Source organism: Lissotriton helveticus, chromosome 3_1 (assembly GCF_964261635.1).
Source record: "Lissotriton helveticus chromosome 3_1, aLisHel1.1, whole genome shotgun sequence".
Classification (NCBI taxonomy): Eukaryota; Metazoa; Chordata; class Amphibia; order Caudata; family Salamandridae; genus Lissotriton; species Lissotriton helveticus.
The window spans coordinates 268,668,962-268,688,010 of NC_136061.1; positions in this window are offsets into that span (position 1 = coordinate 268,668,962).

Genomic DNA, 19,049 nt, shown 5'->3' on the forward strand with positions numbered 1-19,049 from the left:
CAAAAATAAAATTAATTAATTTTCACTAAACTATATTTTGTAAGTAGATAAAAATAAATGGGGTAAGGTTACAAGGTTACACATCATTAGGAATATATACATATATATATATATATTCAAACAAAGAGTTTTGCCCTCAGTGGAAGAAGCCACAAGAATGGTTTTTAATCGTAATTTTATTAACTGCCACAATGATGAACTCACACGAGGTACATGGTGTATGCACTACAGGACCCAGAAGGCCATTTCATCTGACCACGCCCTTGAAGGCAGGCTTTAATATCACGAGTGCATACTGCATCATCATTGCCAAGCAGGAGCCATTGAAGAAGGGATAGACTCCCGAAACCGGTCTGGCTGTACACGAACAGATGGTGACTGTTCTCTCTGCGTCTCCTGTTGCAGCTGCTCCTTAAAGAAATGGATCCAAATTTTACCATTCTTGTGGCTTCTTCCACTGAGGGCTAAACTCTTTGTTTAAATATTTTGCGGCTGAGCCCAGTCGCGGAAGCAAAGCCCGCCGCTTGCTGCGGACCCGTGATTGCGCCCAACGGTGCGATCATTACACGGGGGAGTGGTGTCCAGAAGCAGCTGACCACAGACAAGAGGACACCCAGAGCCACAGGCTCACCAGCCCACAAGGGTTTTAATCGTAATTTTATTAACTGCCACAATGATGAACTCACACGAGGTACATGGTGTATGCACTACAGGACCCAGAAGGCCATTTCATCTGACCACGCCCTTGAAGGCAGGCTTTAATATCACGAGTGCATACTCCAAATTTTACCATTCTTGTGGCTTCTTCCACTGAGGGCTAAACTCTTTGTTTGAATATTTTGCGGCTGAGCCCAGTCGCGGAAGCAAAGCCCGCCGCTTGCTGCGGACCCGTGATTGCGCCCAACGGTGCGATCATTACACGGGGGAGTGGTGTCCAGAAGCAGCTGACCACAGACAAGAGGACACCCAGAGCCACAGGCTCACCAGCCCACAAGGGTTTTAATCGTAATTTTATTAACTGCCACAATGATGAACTCACACGAGGTACATGGTGTATGCACTACAGGACCCAGAAGGCCATTTCATCTGACCACGCCCTTGAAGGCAGGCTTTAATATCACAAGTGCATACTGCATCATCATTGCCAAGCAGGAGCCATTGAAGAAGGGATAGACTCCCGAAACCGGTCTGGCTGTACACAAACAGATGGTGACTGTTCTCTCTGCGTCTCCTGTTGCAGCTGCTCCTTAAAGAAATGGATCCAAATTTTACCATTCTTGTGGCTTCTTCCACTGAGGGCTAAACTCTTTGTTTGAATATTTTGCGGCTGAGCCCAGTCGCGGAAGCAAAGCCCGCCGCTTGCTGCGGACCCGTGATTGCGCCCAACGGTGCGATCATTACACGGGGGAGTGGTGTCCAGAAGCAGCTGACCACAGACAAGAGGACACCCAGAGCCACAGGCTCACCAGCCCACAAGGGTTTTAATCGTAATTTTATTAACTGCCACAATGATGAACTCACACGAGGTACATGGTGTATGCACTACAGGACCCAGAAGGCCATTTCATCTGACCACGCCCTTGAAGGCAGGCTTTAATATCACGAGTGCATACTGCATCATCATTGCCAAGCAGGAGCCATTGAAGAAGGGATAGACTCCCGAAACCAGTCTGGCTGTACACGAACAGATGGTGACTGTTCTCTCTGCGTCAGGGCCGGACTGGCTACCGGGCAGTATGGAAAGCTGCCGAGCTGGGGGCTGATTTCACTGCAGTGGGGGCTGATTTCGTTCATGGAGACCTGCGTGTGCTTCGAAATAATTAATGCAAAACGAATTTCGTTTAGCACGCGCAGGTCTCCATGAACGAAATCACCCAGCAGCTCAGCAGCATTCCAAACTGCCCGGTAGCCAGTCCGGCCCTGCTCTGCGTCTCCTGTTGCAGCTGCTCCTTAAAGAAATGGATCCAAATTTTACCATTCTTGTGGCTTCTTCCACTGAGGGCTAAACTCTTTGTTTGAATATTTTGCGGCTGAGCCCAGTCGCGGAAGCAAAGCCCGCCGCTTGCTGCGGACCCGTGATTGCGCCCAACGGTGCGATCATTACACGGGGGAGTGGTGTCCAGAAGCAGCTGACCACAGACAAGAGGACACCCAGAGCCACAGGCTCACCAGCCCACATGGGTTTTAATCGTAATTTTATTAACTGCCACAATGATGAACTCACACGAGGTACATGGTGTATGCACTACAGGACCCAGAAGGCCATTTCATCTGACCACGCCCTTGAAGGCAGGCTTTAATATCACAAGTGCATACTGCATCATCATTGCCAAGCAGGAGCCATTGAAGAAGGGATAGACTCCCAAAACCGGTCTGGCTGTACACGAACAGATGGTGACTGTTCTCTCTGCGTCTCCTGTTGCAGCTGCTCCTTAAAGAAATGGATCCAAATTTTACCATTCTTGTGGCTTCTTCCACTGAGGGCTAAACTCTTTGTTTGAATATTTTGCGGCTGAGCCCAGTCGCGGAAGCAAAGCCCGACCCGTGATTGCGCCCAACGGTGCGATCATTACACGGGGGAGTGGTGTCCAGAAGCAGCTGACCACAGACAAGAGGACACTCAGAGCCACAGGCTCACCAGCCCACAAGGGTTTTAACCGTAATTTTATTAACTGCCACAATGATGAACTCACACGAGGTACATGGTGTATGCACTACAGGACCCAGAAGGCCATTTCATCTGACCACGCCCTTGAAGGCAGGCTTTAATATCACGAGTGCATACTGCATCATTATTTCCAAGCAGGAGCCATTGAAGAAGGGATAGACTCCTGAAACCGGTCTGGCTGTACACGAACAGATGGTGACTGTTCTCTCTGCGTCTCCTGTTGCAGCTGCTCCTTAAAGAAATGGATCCAAATGTTACCATTCTTGTGGCTTCTTCCACTGAGGGCTAAACTCTTTGTTTGAATATTTTGCGGCTGAGCCAAGTCGCGGAAGCAAAGCCCGCCGCTTGCTGCGGACCCGTGATTGCGCCCAACGGTGCGATCATTACACGGGGGAGTGGTGTCCAGAAGCAGCTGACCACAGACAAGAGGACACCCAGAGCCACAGGCTCACCAGCCCACAAGGGTTTTAATCGTAATTTTATTAACTGCCACAATGATGAACTCACACGAGGTACATGGTGTATGCACTACAGGACCCAGAAGGCCATTTCATCTGACCACGCCCTTGAAGGCAGGCTTTAATATCACAAGTGCATACTGCATCATCATTGCCAAGCAGGAGCCATTGAAGAAGGGATAGACTCCCGAAACCGGTCTGGCTGTACACAAACAGATGGTGACTGTTCTCTCTGCGTCTCCTGTTGCAGCTGCTCCTTAAAGAAATGGATCCAAATTGTACCATTCTTGTGGCTTCTTCCACTGAGGGCTAAACTCTTTGTTTGAATATTTTGCGGCTGAGCCCAGTCGCGGAAGCAAAGCCCGCCGCTTGCTGCGGACCCGTGATTGCGCCCAACGGTGCGATCATTACACGGGGGAGTGGTGTCCAGAAGCAGCTGACCACAGACAAGAGGACACCCAGAGCCACAGGCTCACCAGCCCACAAGGGTTTTAATCGTAATTTTATTAACTGCCACAATGATGAACTCACACGAGGTACATGGTGTATGCACTACAGGACCCAGAAGGCCATTTCATCTGACCACGCCCTTGAAGGCAGGCTTTAATATCACGAGTGCATACTGCATCATCATTGCCAAGCAGGAGCCATTGAAGAAGGGATAGACTCCCGAAACCGGTCTGGCTGTACACGAACAGATGGTGACTGTTCTCTCTGCGTCTCCTGTTGCAGCTGCTCCTTAAAGAAATGGATCCAAATTTTACCATTCTTGTGGCTTCTTCCACTGAGGGCTAAACTCTTTGTTTGAATATTTTGCGGCTGAGCCCAGTCGCGGAAGCAAAGCCCGCCGCTTGCTGCGGACCCGTGATTGCGCCCAACGGTGCGATCATTACACGGGGGAGTGGTGTCCAGAAGCAGCTGACCACAGACAAGAGGACACCCAGAGCCACAGGCTCACCAGCCCACAAGGGTTTTAATCGTAATTTTATTAACTGCCACAATGATGAACTCACACGAGGTACATGGTGTATGCACTACAGGACCCAGAAGGCCATTTCATCTGACCACGCCCTTGAAGGCAGGCTTTAATATCACGAGTGCATACTGCATCATCATTGCCAAGCAGGAGCCATTGAAGAAGGGATAGACTCCCGAAACCGGTCTGGCTGTACACAAACAGATGGTGACTGTTCTCTCTGCATCTCCTGTTGCAGCTGCTCCTTAAAGAAATGGATCCAAATTTTACCATTCTTGTGGCTTCTTCCACTGAGGGCTAAACTCTTTGTTTGAATATTTTGCGGCTGAGCCCAGTCGCGGAAGCAAAGCCCGCCGCTTGCTGCGGACCCGTGATTGCGCCCAACGGTGCGATCATTACACGGGGGAGTGGTGTCCAGAAGCAGCTGACCACAGACAAGAGGACACCCAGAGCCACAGGCTCACCAGCCCACAAGGGTTTTAATCGTAATTTTATTAACTGCCACAATGATGAACTCACACGAGGTACATGGTGTATGCACTACAGGACCCAGAAGGCCATTTCATCTGACCACGCCCTTGAAGGCAGGCTTTAATATCACGAGTGCATACTGCATCATCATTGCCAAGCAGGAGCCATTGAAGAAGGGATAGACTCCCGAAACCGGTCTGGCTGTACACGAACAGATGGTGACTGTTCTCTCTGCGTCAGGGCCGGACTGGCTACCGGGCAGTATGGAAAGCTGCCGAGCTGGGGGCTGATTTCACTGCAGTGGGGGCTGATTTCGTTCATGGAGACCTGCGTGTGCTTCGAAATAATTAATGCAAAACGAATTTCGTTTAGCACGCGCAGGTCTCCATGAACGAAATCACCCAGCAGCTCAGCAGCATTCCAAACTGCCCGGTAGCCAGTCCGGCCCTGCTCTGCGTCTCCTGTTGCAGCTGCTCCTTAAAGAAATGGATCCAAATTTTACCATTCTTGTGGCTTCTTCCACTGAGGGCTAAACTCTTTGTTTGAATATTTTGCGGCTGAGCCCAGTCGCGGAAGCAAAGCCCGCCGCTTGCTGCGGACCCGTGATTGCGCCCAACGGTGCGATCATTACACGGGGGAGTGGTGTCCAGAAGCAGCTGACCACAGACAAGAGGACACCCAGAGCCACAGGCTCACCAGCCCACAAGGGTTTTAATCGTAATTTTATTAACTGCCACAATGATGAACTCACACGAGGTACATGGTGTATGCACTACAGGACCCAGAAGGCCATTTCATCTGACCACGCCCTTGAAGGCAGGCTTTAATATCACGAGTGCATACTGCATCATCATTGCCAAGCAGGAGCCATTGAAGAAGGGATAGACTCCCGAAACCGGTCTGGCTGTACACGAACAGATGGTGACTGTTCTCTCTGCGTCTCCTGTTGCAGCTGCTCCTTAAAGAAATGGATCCAAATTTTACCATTCTTGTGGCTTCTTCCACTGAGGGCTAAACTCTTTGTTTGAATATTTTGCGGCTGAGCCCAGTCGCGGAAGCAAAGCCCGACCCGTGATTGCGCCCAACGGTGCGATCATTACACGGGGGAGTGGTGTCCAGAAGCAGCTGACCACAGACAAGAGGACACCCAGAGCCACAGGCTCACCAGCCCACAAGGGTTTTAATCGTAATTTTATTAACTGCCACAATGATGAACTCACACGAGGTACATGGTGTATGCACTACAGGACCCAGAAGGCCATTTCATCTGACCACGCCCTTGAAGGCAGGCTTTAATATCACGAGTGCATACTGCATCATTATTTCCAAGCAGGAGCCATTGAAGAAGGGATAGACTCCTGAAACCGGTCTGGCTGTACACGAACAGATGGTGACTGTTCTCTCTGCGTCTCCTGTTGCAGCTGCTCCTTAAAGAAATGGATCCAAATGTTACCATTCTTGTGGCTTCTTCCACTGAGGGCTAAACTCTTTGTTTGAATATTTTGCGGCTGAGCCAAGTCGCGGAAGCAAAGCCCGCCGCTTGCTGCGGACCCGTGATTGCGCCCAACGGTGCGATCATTACACGGGGGAGTGGTGTCCAGAAGCAGCTGACCACAGACAAGAGGACACCCAGAGCCACAGGCTCACCAGCCCACAAGGGTTTTAATCGTAATTTTATTAACTGCCACAATGATGAACTCACACGAGGTACATGGTGTATGCACTACAGGACCCAGAAGGCCATTTCATCTGACCACGCCCTTGAAGGCAGGCTTTAATATCACAAGTGCATACTGCATCATCATTGCCAAGCAGGAGCCATTGAAGAAGGGATAGACTCCCGAAACCGGTCTGGCTGTACACAAACAGATGGTGACTGTTCTCTCTGCGTCTCCTGTTGCAGCTGCTCCTTAAAGAAATGGATCCAAATTGTACCATTCTTGTGGCTTCTTCCACTGAGGGCTAAACTCTTTGTTTGAATATTTTGCGGCTGAGCCCAGTCGCGGAAGCAAAGCCCGCCGCTTGCTGCGGACCCGTGATTGCGCCCAACGGTGCGATCATTACACGGGGGAGTGGTGTCCAGAAGCAGCTGACCACAGACAAGAGGACACCCAGAGCCACAGGCTCACCAGCCCACAAGGGTTTTAATCGTAATTTTATTAACTGCCACAATGATGAACTCACACGAGGTACATGGTGTATGCACTACAGGACCCAGAAGGCCATTTCATCTGACCACGCCCTTGAAGGCAGGCTTTAATATCACGAGTGCATACTGCATCATCATTGCCAAGCAGGAGCCATTGAAGAAGGGATAGACTCCCGAAACCGGTCTGGCTGTACACGAACAGATGGTGACTGTTCTCTCTGCGTCTCCTGTTGCAGCTGCTCCTTAAAGAAATGGATCCAAATTTTACCATTCTTGTGGCTTCTTCCACTGAGGGCTAAACTCTTTGTTTGAATATTTTGCGGCTGAGCCCAGTCGCGGAAGCAAAGCCCGCCGCTTGCTGCGGACCCGTGATTGCGCCCAACGGTGCGATCATTACACGGGAGAGTGGTGTCCAGAAGCAGCTGACCACAGACAAGAGGACACCCAGAGCCACAGGCTCACCAGCCCACAAGGGTTTTAATCGTAATTTTATTAACTGCCACAATGATGAACTCACACGAGGTACATGGTGTATGCACTACAGGACCCAGAAGGCCATTTCATCTGACCACGCCCTTGAAGGCAGGCTTTAATATCACGAGTGCATACTGCATCATCATTGCCAAGCAGGAGCCATTGAAGAAGGGATAGACTCCCGAAACCGGTCTGGCTGTACACGAACAGATGGTGACTGTTCTCTCTGCGTCTCCTGTTGCAGCTGCTCCTTAAAGAAATGGATCCAAATTTTACCATTCTTGTGGCTTCTTCCACTGAGGGCTAAACTCTTTGTTTGAATATATATATATATATATATACATATAGATCACTTGCACACTTTCCAAAAGAAAAGATGAGAGGCCACACGGGGAGTAGGGAACAAGCAGCCGTTTATTTCAGAGGTCCCGGTATTGGCGAAGGCATTTCGGCTTGAACGCCTTCTTCAGCGCCTTCCTCCTTAACGAACCTTTCCCCAATGAACTCCTCCAGTGAATAAATGTCTGTAGGCACTGAGTTCCCACCCCCTAATATGTATGTATGTATGTATGTATATGTATATATATATATATATATATATATATATATATACACGAAAGTTCACATCCTCCGCATAGCCACCAGGACAGCGGTGCATCGCAGGGGCCGAGGTAACCCTGCAACTAAATTCACGTTCACAACGCGTAGCTGCCGCTACGCCGATGCACTCTCCTTCGATAGCAGATAGATCACTTCAATCACCTTTTACGCTTTCCAAAAATGTTTATTATTCCAATTGCTGCATTGTGAAATCCGGGCAACGGAACAAACCCCAACGCGTTTCGGCGAGGCACTCGCCTTGGTCACGGGTAGTTTCAGTGAATGTGCACAAACAATATATAAAGTTACACGTGAAAAAATGGTGAAAATAAACAAAGGACTCTCACCCACATTATCGCGGCCATCTTGGAGTGGGGTAAATATGGTTCTTATAACATCAGATCAGCTCTCTAAATGTCACCAGTGTGAATCACTATTTTTCAACATTTTTTGATAATAATTACTAGTAAAGGGGAGCCGTACACATGATACCAAAAGACCCTCTAAGTCCCGACTTCTATGCATATTTAAATTACAACAATACATGTAGTAACCAAGTTTGCAGCACGTTGTGACTTATGCCCTTTAAACAAGTCATAATATAAATTGCTGGCATGCGCAGCATATCGAACTTATTACAAACAAAGTAAAACATCCCCAGTGGGCAACATTCCAAATAATCACATTACTACATGTTTTTCATTGTCACATAGCAAACATATTGACGGGGCATATTTCATATTCCCAAGTGAGAGTTCCAAAATAGACTCCACAGATCATAGTAATTCAATAGCACAACCCCAGTGGGATTCTTGTCCAGTGGGCCGCTACACTCCCGATTCCTAAAATTAAGAAAAAAGGGAGCCGATCAGATAAAATTATTGTGACGTTCTAATATACACCACATCTAGCCCACAATCCGTCCTAAGTGTTCAATGAAATAGTGATAAAGGATCAATTGTGTGTGAATAACATAAAATTAAAAGTTTAAAATCATCAAGCGAAGCACTAAGTTAACCACAAGCATGACTAAATATTGACATCTGACAGTATACAAATATGACCAATTCAGAGCAGTCAATCTTCATAGCTATACACTGCTCAAATATCAATCTCAGATACATATGTTGATGACAGCCTAACCACACAGTTCCAATCATTCTCCCAAATGCCATTTCATTTCTTCCTCAGAATTAAGGCCTCTGGGTATTAGAGTATCTAACTCGAGAATATATCTATTCTCCATTTGTCTCAACTTCCGAATCTTGTCACCCCCTCTGCTCATGGTTGGGAGTTTGTCAATTATGAAGAACTTAAGCAGATTACGATTACTCCTGTGAAGTTCTTCGAAGTGACGAGCAACTGGTGAAGTCTGGTCTTTGTTGTCAATCGTTCTCATGTGCTCTAAAACCCGTTTTTTGGCCGGGAACATTGTGCTTCCGATGTACTTCCTAGGGCATGGGCACACCAAAACATATACGCAATATTCAGATAGACATGTCAGATATTTGCTGATGGTTTTTTCTACAGCCTCTACAGGAAAAAATACTTTTTTGACATTGTTACTATACTTGCATGCTTTGCATTTCATGCAAGTATAGAAGCCTTGAATATCCTTACTTTTGGCTGTACTGGTGTTCACCTCATTTTTGCTGAGTTTGTCTTTAAGCGAATGGGCCTTCCTATAGGTCATGTTTGGACAGTCTCCCAAGGCATCCACCAAAGTGGGTTCAGTCTTGAGTACATTCCAATGGCGCTTGAGACTACTCTGGACCTGCCAAGATCTAGAATGGAAGGTGGAAATGAATCTTACAATATCCTTGTCTGATGATACCGATTTTTTGTCAGCAACCAACAGCGAGGAGTGACTGATCTTGCTAGCTTTGCTAAATGCTGCCTCTATGACTGTGGATTGGTATCCCCTTTCACTAAAGCGTTTTTTCATACACTCGCTCTCAGTGAGAAAGTCTTGATCCGTGCTGCAGTTCCTCCGAGCCCGGAGGAACTCGCCAAAGGGGATTCTCCGAATCAGAGCTTTAGGGTGTCCACTCTCAGCGTGCAGCAATGTGTTGCCCGCAATCACCTTACGGTATAGTTTGGTAGTCAACCTATTGCCAGATACTTTAATGGCTAGATCAAGGAATACCGTGGCATGAGTACTCATCTGGCCCTCAAAAGTAAGATTGAGATCATTTCTGTTGAGATTAGCAATAAAACACTCAGCTTCAGTCTGTGAGCCCTCCCAAATGATAAACAAATCATCAATGTACCGCAGCCACAATCTCACGTGGCTGCAGTACATCGGATGGGTCCTCTCTACTTGCTGCTCCCAGCTTGACATAAATAAATTAGCAAAGCTGGGAGCAAAACAAGTTCCCATCGCTGTACCCTGTCGCTGTCTAAAGTACACATCATTGAAGACAAAAAAGTTTTGCTCCAGGCAAAACGTCATCATTTGAATGATCATCTTAGTATGACTGAGATATGAGATCGATCGAGTGCTCAGGAATTTGCGACAGGCCTTAATGCCGTCCTTATGTCTAATCGATGTATACAGACTACATACATCTAGTGTAATGAGTATGTAGTTGTCATGCCATACAAAGTCTGTCAGCTTGTTGATAAAGTCTCTGCTATCTTTCAGATAGGAAGGTATTCTTTCAACAAAAGGACGAAGAAAAAAGTCGATATATTTCGACGTGTTCTCCAAAAGAGAACCTATCGAAGACACAATAGGCCTGCCCGGGGGATTGGTAGAATTTTTGTGCAGCTTGGGCAGGAGATACAATACTGCTACTTTAGGGTTGCGGTTTAAAAGAAATGCGTACTCATTCCATTCTATGATGCCGCTCAAGGGCCACTCGTTTAGCATCTCAAAGTAAGTCCTATTGCATTTTTCAATGGTCTGTAGGGAAGAGACTTCATAACAATCTGTGGCATTCAATTGTCTCATACCCTCCTTGATGTAATCTTCTACATCCATTAAAACCACATTCCCCCCCTTATCCGATTGACAAATGACAATTGTGGAGTCACTCTCTAATGACTTCACCGCTAGTCTTTCTATTTTGCTCAAATTGTCATTCGACCAGCATTTCCTCTTAGCCAAGTCTTTGAGGTCATTAATGACCAAGGATTCAAATGTGTCAATACTGCAGGCAGGCAACGTCGGGTTAAAAGTGGATTTGGGCTTAAATGGATTAGAACAGTTAAGGTCTGTTTTGAAGCCCAAAGAAACAGCATCATTTGGAGTATTAACTGGTGTGCCAAACTCCAAATCCTTCATGGCAATTAATGTTTTAACCTCTTCAATGGTCTCGCATGCTGGTACAATGCTAGAGACACCTGTAGCAGCATTCTTGACCTTAAGCTTATTCCATTTGTGCAATCGCAGTTTTCTTGTAAATTTGAACAGATCTATACGTTCCTGGGAGTAATTAAAATTGGAGGTAGGGCAAAAAGAAAGACCATATTTCAGTACATCATGCTCTATATTAGAAAGTATATGAGAGGATAAGTTTACCACATTCCGCCGATTCATTTTCCTCTTGTTTTTTTCTGACCCCGTGTTTCCACTCCCACTGGGGTTGTGTTTCCGCTTGCACCAGCCGCCCCTCCTGACTGAGTGTTGGCTTTGGCCGTTCCTCCTCCAAGATTTCCTCTTCCTCTGCCTCTTCCTTTGAATCCCCTTCCTTGCCCCGACCTCTGTCTATCTGCCAGTTCTGTTGTTGAGATGTCTGGTTCATCATTTTGAATTCCTCCCAAAAACTTGAAGCCTTGTTTGTACTCTTAGTTGCCTGCACCTGGCCATCCTCAGATACATCACTTTCCACTACTTCCTCTTCAGATACCACCGCTGCACTCACTGTGTCAATATTTGCTTGCACACCTTTCCTCTTGATATTGTCATATTTGCAGCTGAAAGTGAAGAATCGACCTCCCTGATAGTCGATTTTATCTCTGAGGAATTTCCTCTCTTTTTTAGCCACAATTTCATCTTCATTCTTGGTCATTTTTTTGTTGATTTCCTCTAGTTTCTTGGTGAAGTTTTCTGTTGTGTCCTCCTTCATTAATTCGTCCTTGAGTTCAGAGATTTGTTTCAACAGTGTTAGTCTGTCCTTCCATGCATGTTTTATTATAATAGAAAGCATTCTATTTGAACAATCCATCAAGTTTTCGGCCCACTCTTCAGCCAGCTCTATATCCGGTTCTTCATGTGACGGGGCAATTAAAATCCTCAGTCCTCTAGGGATTCTTTTCTCCTCTTGATATTTCTCGAGGGTGATTGCTTCCCACCACCGTGATATCTCTTTTCTGATTAGTTTCTCTAATTTTTGATATTTGCTCAGAATCACTGTCCCAATCGGTAGCGATTCTGTGCTAGCAGAGCCACTCGTGGTTTGCACGAACATGGATTGTGCCCTTAGTCTTCTGCGTGCTTCTGCATCATCATCCATTGCTTCGGTTCACAAGGGATGCTCCCCTTATGCATGCACTTCTTTTTCAAGTTTGGATTAGCGTAATATCTTAAACGTAATATGTGATCGCTATCAAAGACCCACGCTCCCTGACACCAGCATGTAACTCCGCTGGGAGTCGGGCATGGGAAAGTCGCATTGATACTTTTGTTGCCGAGTCAGAGATTCCGACAAGGTTTGACGAGTGTGCCCGTCCTTCCGATTATTTTTCAGGACGGATTGAATGTCACACAAGTACTCAGTCAAATCCCCTGTGAAACACCCTCAAGAATCAAATATAACGGGACTCACCACCTTCAAAACCCGGCAGCATGCGGGAGTACAAACAACCCCTCGGTGCTCTGGTGTTCACAGTGGAAAGAATCCCAATTCCGGTGTTGACACGGCGGTGAAAGGTTGCAAGTTGTAGGACTCGTCAAATCTTGGCAAGCATAACGCGGTCAACCGGCGGCACTTGAAATAAAAAGTTCACATCCTCCGCATAGCCGCCGGGACACCAGGACAGCGGTGCATCGCAGGGGCCGAGGTAACCCTGCAACTAAATTCACGTTCACAATGCGTAGCTGCCGCTACGCCGATGCACTCTCCTTCGATAGCAGATATATCACTTCAATCACCTTTTACGCTTTCCAAAAATGTTGATTATTCCAATTGCTGCATTGTGAAATCCGGGCAACGGAACAAACCCCAACGCGTTTCGGCGAGACACTCGCCTTGGTCACGGGTAGTTTCAGTGAATGTGCACAAACAATATATAAAGTTACACGTGAAAAAATTGTGAAAATAAACAAAGGACTCTCGCCCACATTATCGCGGCCATCTTGGAGTGGGGTAAATATGGTTCTTATAACATCAGATCAGCTCTCTAAATGTCACCAGTGTGAATCACTATTTTTCAACATAATTTGATATTAATTACTAGTAAAGGGGAGCCGTACACATGATACCAAAAGACCCTATAAGTCCCGACTTCTATACATATTTAAATTACAACAATACATGTAGTAACCAAGTTTGCATCACGTTGTGACTTATGCCCTTTAAATTAATGTTTCAACCTCTTCAATGGTCTCGCATGCTGGTACAATGCTAGAGACATCTGTAGCAGCATTCTTGACCTTAAGCTTATTCCATTTGTGCAATCGTCTTCTGCGTGCTTCTGCATCATCATCCATTGCTTCGGTTCACAAGGGATGCTCCCCTTATGCATGCACTTCTTTTTCAAGTTTGGATTAGCGTAATATCTTAAACGTAATATGTTGTCGCTATCAAAGACCCACGCTCCCTGACACCAGCATGTAACTCCGCTGGGAGTCGGGCATGGGAAAGTCGCATTGATACTTTTGTTGCCGAGTCAGAGATTCCGACAAGGTTTGACGAGTGTGCCCGTCCTTCCGATTATTTTTCAGGACGGATTGAATGTCACACAAGTACTCAGTCAAATCCCCCGTGAAACACCCTCAAGAATCAAATATAACGGGACTCACCACCTTCAAAACCCGGCAGCATGCGGGAGTACAAACGACCCCTCGGTGCTCTGGTGTTCACAGTGGAAAGAATCCCAATTCCGGTGTTGACACGGCGGTGAAAGGTTGCAAGTTGTAGGACTCGTCAAATCTTGGCAAGCATAAGGCGGTCAACCGGCGACACTTGAAATAAAAAGTTCACATCCTCCACATAGCCGCCGGGACACCAGGACAGCGGTGCATCGCAGGGGCTGAGGTAACCCTGCAACTAAATTCACGTTCGCCGCTACGCCGATGCACTCTACTTCGATAGCAGATATATCACTTCAATCACCTTTTACGCTTTCCAAAAATGTTGATTATTCCAATTGCTGCATTGTGAAATCCGGGCAACGGAACAAACCCCAACGCGTTTCGGCGAGGCACTCGCCTTGGTCACGGGTAGTTTCAGTGAATGTGCACAAACAATATATAAAGTTACACGTGAAAAAATTGTGAAAATAAACAAAGGACTCTCGCCCACATTATCGCGGCCATCTTGGAGTGGGGTAAATATGGTTCTTATAACATCAGATCAGCTCTCTAAATGTCACCAGTGTGAATCACTATTTTTCAACATAATTTGATAATAATTACTAGTAAAGGGGCGCCGTACACATGATACCAAAAGACCCTCTAAGTCCCGACTTCTATGCATATTTAAATTACAACAATACATGTAGTAACCAAGTTTGCATCACGTTGTGACTTATGCCCTTTAAACAAGTCATAATATAAATTGCTGGCATGCGCAGCATATCAAACTTATTACAAACAAAGTAAAACATCCCCAGTGGGCAACATTCCAAATAATCACATTACTACATGTTTTTCATTGTCACATAGCAAACATATTGACGGGGCATATTCCCAAGTGAGAGTTCCAAAATAGAGTCCACAGATCATAGTAATTCAATAGCACAACCCCAGTGGGATTCTTGTCCAGTGAGCCGCTACACTCCCGATTCCTAAAATTAAGAAAAAAGGGAGCCGATCAGATAAAAATATTGTGACGTTCTAATATACACCACATCTAGCCCACAATCCGTCCTAAGTTTTCAATGAAATAGTGATAAAGGATCAATTGTGTGTGAATAACATAAAATTAAAAGTTTAAAATCATCAAGCGAAGCACTAAGTTAACCTCAAGCATGACTAAATATTGACATCTGACAGTATACAAATATGACCGATTCAAAGCAGTCAATCTTCATAGCTATACACTGCTCAAATATCAATCTCAGATACATATGTTGATGACAGCCTAACCACACAGTTCCAATCATTCTCCCAAATGCCATTTCATTTCTTCCTCAGAATTAAGGCCTCTGGGTATTAGAGTATCTTACACGAGAATATATCTATTCTCCATTTGTCTCAACTTCCGAATCTTGTCACCCCCTCTGCTCATGGTTGGGAGTTTGTCAATTATGAAGAACTTGAGCAGATTACGATTACTCCTGTGAAGTTCTTCGAAGTGACGAGCAACTGGTGAAGTCTGGTCTTTGTTGTCTAGTAAAGGGGAGCCGTACACATGATACCAAAAGACCCTCTAAGTCCCGACTTCTATGCATATTTAAATTACAACAATACATGTAGTAACCAAGTTTGCATCATGTTGTGACTTATGCCCTTTAAACAAGTCATAATATAAATTGCTGGCATGCGCAGCATATCGAACTTATTACAAACAAAGTAAAACATCCCCAGTGGGCAACGTTCCAAATAATCACATTACTACATGTTACACTATATGCCCCGTCAATATGTCTGCTATGTGACAATGAAAAACATGTAGTAATGTGATTATTTGGAACGTTGCCCACTGGGGATGTTTTACTTTGTTTGTTTGTTTGTAATAAGTTCGATATGCTGCGCATGCCAGCAATTTATATTATGTCTTTTGGTAGCATGTGTACGGCTCCCCTTTACTAGTAATTATTATCAAATTATGTTGAAAAATAGTGATTCACACTGGTGACATTTAGAGAGCTGATCTGATGTTATAAGAACCATACATACCCCACTCCAAGATGGCCACGATAATGTGGGCGAGAGTCCTTTGTTTATTTTCACCATTTTTTCACGTGTAACTTTATATATTGTTTGTGCACATTCACTGAAACTACCCGTGACCAAGGCGAGTGCCTCGCCGAAATGCGTTGGGGTTTGTTCCGTTGCCCGGATTTCACAATGCAGCAATTGGAATAATAAACATTTTTGGAAAGCGTAAAAGGTGATTGAAGTGATCTATCTGCTATCGAAGGAGAGTGCATCGGCGTAGCGGCAGCTACGCGTTGTGAACGTGAATATATATATATATATATATATATATAAATATACTAATGTATGCTTATATATGTACATATATAAATATTAATATGAGGAGATAAGAGAAATGCACTTATAAAACACTATATAGCAAAGGAAATTTGGGGGGGTTGGAGTAAATGTGCAAAAAGCAATTAAACAACAAAATATTACAATATGTAAATAAAGTTATAAGGATTAAGAGTGGTTTAGGGGGCTTTCGTCCTCAAATATAAACAACATAAAAACATAAAATTATAATCAAAACTAATATAATGTGTTTCTTGCATGGTCCCTGGTTTGATCACTTCATATCGCATGCACTAGGCCCAGCCACACAAGTGGGTTCCATTTTTATTGGGCGGAGTGTTTGAATGCTGGGTAGTGGGAACTGTGTGGATCTGTAAAGATTCTGGATGTTTGGCCACAGAATTGGGAAGAAAATGAAATGTGTGATTTTAGCTAAGGTTTGATGTCGGCAGGGCATTCTGGGCAGAAATGTAATTGGATCCACTCTTCCAGAAATTTCTAGGTTTGATAGATTTTCCTGGAAGGCGGCAGAGCCCGAGATTGAATAATGGAGCCATTTAGCAAAGGAAGTAAGAGGAAATTTGGATTTACCTCACCTTTCTGCTGGTCTAGCTGTTAAAATTATGCTAAGCTGAATCCAAGTTTTCTAACCCTTTCCATGGGGATGGTGATATTCTGTGCTCAAGGCAGGCAGGAATACTTGGGGCTTCAAGGGAAGGGGATAGGCAACCCCCAGGGCAGTCTGCACACACCCCATATTTTCCTCAAACAAAAAACATGTCTATGTCTACTGGAATGTTAGTTTCCCCGACCCCTGAGGGTAGTATTGTGGTAAACCCCCAATAAAGCCCAAGAGAGCAGAAAGACTCTTGTGCCCATTCTGATCGAAGCGTGACCACGGTGTTCTGGAGTCAGCCGCTCTGGCCTCTGCACCACACCTCTCCCGATCTAGTGGGCGTTCTGCCTCTGGGGTTGATAGATCGGGAGTAAGTACACCCTAACCATACCCAAGGGGGCAGAAAGACTGCTGTGCCCAGGGGGAGGGGAAACAGGGCTAAAAGCAATCCTTGGCAGTTTAGTCTGCTTTCTGCCCCCCTGGGGTGCAGATTGGGGGTAAACACCCTCTATCTGCCGCCAGCAAGGGCAGAAGGAATGTTGTGGAAAAGGCTGGGTGCAGCATAGGTGCATGCCCAGGGTAGGCTGCTACCTTCAGGATTGTGCGCCTAGTGCAATCCCCAAGCAGTGATCCACTAAGAAGGGACAGTGCTGGAAAGTGGACAGTGTCCCCTTACCAGCGCTGCCTCTCTCATGTGGACCAGTTCTCCGGGCAGAATTATGGTCCACTGGCACTAATACAATGTGAAAGCTGACCATTCCGTTAGTGTGATCTGGTTCCACTTTTGTTCTGTTGTGATGTCAGCATGACATTCACACTGTTCATCACAGCAAAACAAAAAACAAAAAGTCAAACTCAAGATGCAAGGGAAGCTCTTCCCTCATATCCCAACTTTGATATCAGAAAAGAAAATGTTTCTTTTCCAGTACAGTGGATGACCCGTTGATGTCCATGGTCCTGTGAAGGTAATGATGCGGATGTCAACAGGCCATCCACTGCATTCCAGTGTTTAAAAAAGTTGCTGAGAACGCTTGAAAGCATTACTCCTTTTGTATATCTTTGGAGTTTAGCGTGTCAATCACAACTTAATCTTTCCTCAAAGGGACGAACTGCCATTTTCTGTAGCAGAAACCCCCTTCGTTGATTCAGGCATAACTTGTGAATTTACACTCTATCAGAGTTTCACTGAGTATTCTGAATACGCTACAGTTATTTACTCTGAAACAAACATACTACCCTTGAATGCACCTCTTCCCTGAACCCTAAAAATACCTTAATACTCCTGTAACCCTTACAACTCCTTAAAGCTACCCTTCCCTAAGCCCTAATACCCCCTTACTAACCCTTCTCTGAACCTAAAAACTCCTCATTATCACTTAACGCTACCTTCCCTAAAACCTCAGCAGCCCTTTAGGCTACTCCTCCCTGAAACCCTTACTACCCCTTAACATTATTCATTCCTTCACCATAGGTAAACCCTTATTAGGCTTTAGCACTACCCTTACCTAAACTGTATCATGCCCTTACTATTCCTTAACGTTATCCATCTCTGAACCATAAAAACTCTTACTGTCCCTTAATGCTACCCTTTTCTGAAATCTAAAAATCCTTGCTACCTTTTCATGCTGCACAGAAATGAAGCCTAAAAAACACCTTAAGGCTACTCTTCACTAAGCCCTAAACCCATCCTACGATCTCTCAATGCTACCCATCCTTTAGTCATACTAACCCCTTACCCCCTATTAATGCCACCCATACCTGAACTCTCAAAACCTCTTAGTCTCCCTTAATACTACTCTTCTCTGAATATTAAGCCCCTTCCTACTTTTTAATCCTACCCTTTCCTAAACTCTAATAATCCAACTATCCCTTAATGCTACCCTAAATTACGAATGCCTGTTGGATGTCCAAAACAAGTCTGAATCGTAAATTACAAGACACCTGTTGAGTATTTAAAACAAGTGCAGGTCTACGTATATGGCCACTCAATCAAATTCCCACTCAGTGCAACACACCAAAGAGACAAAAGTGCAGTATCGGAGTGGTGTGTCCAACAGAGGTCCAGGTCTGTGCACACTGCAACTCACACAAGGATGAGTACAAACCATCAGAGGCAAACATGCAGGGACACAGTGGGATGCTCAATATAAGTCCAGGTCTTTGCACACAACCACTTACTCATTTGCCTGCTCAAAGCTATACTCATGGGTTTGGAACATGCCAACAAAGGCAAAGGCACAGTGTTGCAGTATGGCATCTGTTAGAAATGTGGGTCTGCAGTTTATTTTATTTAAAGAGTTTTATATAGCGTTGG